Here is a 5,487-nt window from a genome sequence, read left to right as displayed (position 1 = left end):
GATATGAAAGAGATTACTACAGAAAGAGTATAATTTACTTTATATATATCGTCGTTTAAAGTACAAAACCGCGTAACTGACATTTGCTGCCAAAAATTGGATTTGCTCACAAAAGCTCTTGGCTCAATCCTTATCCATTCGTCGTGAAATATACTAGCCAGAAATGCGATTGCTTTATAAAAAAGGGAACCATTTTTAAATATAAGTGTTTTTACTCTTTAGAAAATAATTTATGCAACGTCACATACGCGGTTTTGCATTACCTTGATACGCGGTTTTGCATTTTGTTGATACGAGGTTGTGTACTTTAAACGACGATATGTATATTAAGATCTTGCTTAAAGCATCCTTTTAAGCTAATTAAAGCAATTGCGCTTATACCTATTTTGGGGAGATCTCTCATATGTTCATTGCTTCGTTCACAAAAAAAAAATGCTTTGATTTCACGCTTAAGTAGCGACCATCTTTAATGAAAATCGATTTTTGAACGAAAAAAACTTTATAGGAAATATAAAATTTTGGCCTATTTAAAAAAGTATCCACATTTATACTGACCGGAAAAAAGAAGTATCCCGCAAAAATGCGTCTAAAAATGTATCCAATTGGATATATTTAGATCCAAACGGCATCCCTGGTCGGTGACTGCTAGCGCATTTACTTGGCTTATAATCAACCCAAGGTTCATAGAATACAAGGTTACGACCACAGTATAGACAGTAACCAACCTTTTTGGGTTGTTGTTGTAGTAATCGTTGTTGTTGTAGTTATATTCACTCCTGAGGAAGGCACGGGGTTGTGTGCTGCTATTTAATGGCCTTCCTCAGACTTTTTCTTAGATTTCAGGGTTGTGTGCTATATTATTATTAGATAAATAAATTTAAGTATTTGTCAAATCGTGATTTTATTAAAAGAAAATTATAAATGGTGTTGAAAAACCAAACAAACGCTCGTGCGAAAGCTCTATTTTTGTGTATTGTTAAAATTTATACATGGCGTACTTATTCTTTTGTGGACTTTATGTTACTTGAGAATTTAGACAACGTGCGAGCTGCCAGGTTCTGTTATCAATATAATTAACACAAGCTTTTCCGAGTGGTTGCCTTTCAATAAAAAGAATAAACAAATATTCGCAAATAAATTGGATTTATTTTATAACTGACAACTAACCTACGCTTTTTGTTCTTTTCTCCATTTTAATTTTGACTCCTTATTACCGCCAACAACTTTATGTGTATACATATTTACAAGCTGTCAAAATTTTGCGTAGTCCCACGAGCTAGGTAAAAACTATGGCATTCGTATTCACAACGAGAAATCTCAAAATTTTTGTTTGGTCTTTCCAAATTTTCTCTTTTTTATCAGTTGGCAAAGGCCCTCAGTGGCAGCGCTCCGAGCGTTGAGATAGTAATTTCATGTCAATTAGTAGAAAAGTTCCATGTTGAAAAAACTTTTTATTATGGCGAGAAAATTTTTCATTTCTGCTGTGCCAATTCGTAACTTTTTACTGCTGGAAATTTTTGACAGTTGCTCTGGTTCAGAAGAAGTTGAGCAATTAAAGTCAGAAATTATACAAAAAAGACTTGTCTTTACTGACATTTATTCTTCTAGAACTAAAAGCCATGCATTTATTAGACGCCTTAGTAATAAAATTAGAACAAAAAAATTCTTCAAAACCATCAGGCCGGGTTGAAAATTTTCATTCACCTCATAGTTAACAAAAATTTACAATCCGTAGTACTTTTCTATCAATTCGCAAATGCCGTTTGCACAAAAAAGGTTATAAAATGCGTTTTATTTAAATCGTTTAGAAAATGAGTCATTTATGTATACCATTTTATGTGGAATTATTCAATAAATTTCGTTTTACACTATACTTTTTGAAACTATTTGGAGTTAATTATTTTTTGTTTCTAAAAAGCAACCCTGCGTGCTTGGAAGGCGTGTGTACCAATAATTTCATCCCTAGCATATTCATCCCCGAGGAAGGCAGTCGCCAAATTCACCGAAGGTTGTTTACTGGTTATATTGTGGTTACGACGTAGTTGCGAAGTGAGTTCTGATTGGCTGAAATATTTTACGAAGAAGGAGAGTACACAAAATGCAGAAAATATAGCTGCCGCATAGCATATTTTAGGAATCCTAATCAAATGGGCATTTTTGATATAAAATCGTGGCAAAGCTTATTATAACAACATAATATGTTATAACTTCACGTGAAACCGGATTAACATAATAATAGTGACAACTGAAATGTAAATCGAATGCAAATTGAAATTCGCTGGTGATTTTATTCTTGAAAATGAGCAGAACGCACTCGCGCATTTTTAAATAAAAAGCGTTCATAACATTGGCAAAATTTCGCTACCGAAATTGCAATGCATCTTTATATATACGGTAAAACCTAAATTACCTTTTTCAGTGTAATTTTTGCAATCAAAAACAGCGCACTTAAATTTTTAATAATTTAAATAAACTCAAAGACACCGAAAAAAGCACAACTTCAACGCAAATTGCCAAACGGTAAATATCAGGGTTACACATATTTGAAATAAAACTTGATGTATTTTTGACTAGAATAGTGTATTTTTATAAGATAATTTTTTAGGAATCTGGCAACTCCAAAAATTGAGCCATCTACGTCATCAAGACGGCGGCCATGGCTGATGTCGTAACCTTGTATTCTATGAACCTTGTAATCAACCTGTCTATCCCGGAAAACTGCATTGAGAAAAAAATCAGCCATCGAGTTTGTTCCCAACTAAAACTTATATGTTTTGGCGCCAAATTATAACTACTTCAAATGTTCTTATCGTCACCAATTGTTCAAAGTTTTCTTAAAACATCATATAGTTCTTCACAACGCAAATGAAAACTTCATGTACTAAATATGATCAAACACTCAAATCCTCATTTACCGCAAGCGCTTGCATGAGTGAATAAAGTTTGCCCGCGACAACGAGACAATGCGAAAGTGGCTGTAACGGACAAGTTATAAATGTGGAAGTTTTCCGCTGAGTGGCTATTGCTAACAGCACTGCTAACAAGTAGTGCATAAATAATTTTAGTTTGTTGTCCATTGTTGTGTGATTGTGTGCAAGGAAATGAGGTTTGATGCAGGAGGCATATATCTGTAAACCCACCTCACTTTGTGACAGCGTAATAAAATACTTCCTTTGCGCGAATGTGAACAATAGTTTCTAGAGTGAATTGTAGCAAGAGTTTTCATAACCCAAATAGAATGCAAACGCAAGCTATCATGTGTGAGTAGAGTTGCCAGCCGTACTATAATATATAGTATTGTAATATTTTTTGGGTCTGCGTACTATATACTCTTGGAAAAAAATATAGTATGCAAAAATACTATATTTCTTCAGTTATAAATAAAAATATATTTCAGTAATTTTCAAGAAAGAAATGTTTTAAAATTGACATACTGAAATAACAATATTAAAATAAATATATCTTAAAACAAAGGGTCCACAGATCAAAAATGGCAACATTTTTAGAAATACAAAGGGCCAAATTCACAGTGCGTAGTTAACTCAGAATCGGCAGTTAACTACAGATTTTCAGTACAAAAATCTGTAGTTAACTGCCAATTCTGAGTTAACTACGCACTGTGAATTTGGCAGCTAGAAAGATTTACCAAATTTACTTCAAATTATTTCGCTTATGCTCTCTATTCCTGCAATTTCGGCATTCACAGAAAGAGTTTTTTCTATAAAGATTGTGAAATGGTGAGATGAGAGAAATAAAGCGACTATTTCACTAATAAAAAATGATTTTTTGATTTATATTAATTTAAATATTGATTGCGATAAAATATATGATACTTATAGAAATATATTTTTTATAGAGGGAATGCATAAGAAAGAAAAATGATTTACACTTAAAAAGCATTTTTGCTTTTTCTTTAAAAAAAATATTATATATATTTGAAGTATACTATATTTTTTCAGATTTTTTTGAAAAAGTACTATAAATTTCTTAGAAAATGTTGGCAACCCTATGTGTGAGGTATATGAGCAAATCTCACGAGTTGTTTTTTTTTTAGTATCATTCCCTTCTCTCGCCAGAGAAAAAACGCTAAAGCATTGTTCTTTCATTTATTGCAATCAGTGGTGTTCCAGAAACAAGCACAATAAAAAAATCAAGTATTTGAACCATTTTAGCCTTAAAACGTTTAAGCTGATGCCAGATAAAACTTTGTGGCTTTGCGTGACATTTATAACTTTGCCAGCAAATCGGCAGAGGCAAAAGGTATGCCACGATCTAAATGTTATGTTTCTGCATGAAAACTCGAATTTGGAGGAAAGAAAATAAATATTAAACCAACTGATTGTCAACGCGCGCAAAAAGATGTGAGTTGGCCATCTTTTCGCTTCGAGCGACAGCTGCAACGATCTATGTGGCATGCTTTGTGCATTTTCATAGAATTCATCTTATCTGTCAAAGCGTATCTGTCACGCAAAGTGAAGCAAGCGTTTTATAGGCATCAGCTTTATTTAAGCGAAAAAGTACCGAGATGACTTATTTTTTCAGTGTCACTCGAAAAAATCATAATTTTCTTTGTTTAATAACTTTAGAAAGTCTTCAAATAGAATGTTCATATTAGAGGCGGTGGAAGTTGACATCAAAGTTTAACATATGTGTGAATATAAAGACTTTACCACGAAATTAAAAAAAAATGGCAGCATGAAAAGTATCTGTCGCAGCTAATTTGTAAAGGTTAGTACAGTATATTTTGCTTAGCTGCACATCCTTCTTTGCACGAAAAACTTGTGCACTTAACCGAAAAAGGCACTTAAGCGAATTTTCTTTACTACTTCAATGAGGAAGGTATGCAAATCTCTATGAAAGCAAATAATGGAGAAGCACTTATCACGTAGAAATTACTGCAAGCGAAATTTTTACCGAATAGTATCTAATTATCTATATAACTACATACATTTATAGCCATTTTCGTTGGTCTGCGAGATGAACAAAATAAATAAAAAGTTTTAAAATTAGGTAATTGTAGGGCCAGTGCAGGTAAACGTAATACTTTCTTTGATAATTGATACTAGTCGCATATTTTTTAAGGCAGGTATCGCCAATGTGCAGGTATGCTAAATGCATCTATCGGAGCAGTTTCCTTATAAATGTTAAAAATAATGCCTCTGATGCGCATTTTGGGGTAGGTATCTTAAATGTGCACTTAAGCATAGAGGCAGCAAAGCAAAATATACTGTATTCTGTTCACAGTCGTGAAATTTTTCCAGCAACACATATTGTTTTCACATGAAGTTTTGACACATCAAAAAGTAAAGTATAAACAAAATCAAAAAAAAAAAAATCCAATCAAACGTATTTGTGTAGATCAGGGGCGTCTCTTGTAGACGATTTTGGGGTGACAGGTAATAAGGTCAATTGACTTTATTTCCCACCCTGGTGCGAAATAAAGTCAATTGACATTATTACCTTTTCAAAAGCGAAATAAAGTCAACA

This window comes from Rhagoletis zephyria, unplaced genomic scaffold (assembly GCF_001687245.7).
Source record: "Rhagoletis zephyria isolate East Lansing unplaced genomic scaffold, Rhagoletis_zephyria_1.1 Rzeph_scaffold_03465, whole genome shotgun sequence".
Taxonomy (NCBI): Eukaryota; Metazoa; Arthropoda; class Insecta; order Diptera; family Tephritidae; genus Rhagoletis; species Rhagoletis zephyria.
Note: the sequence above shows the minus strand (reverse complement) of the source record.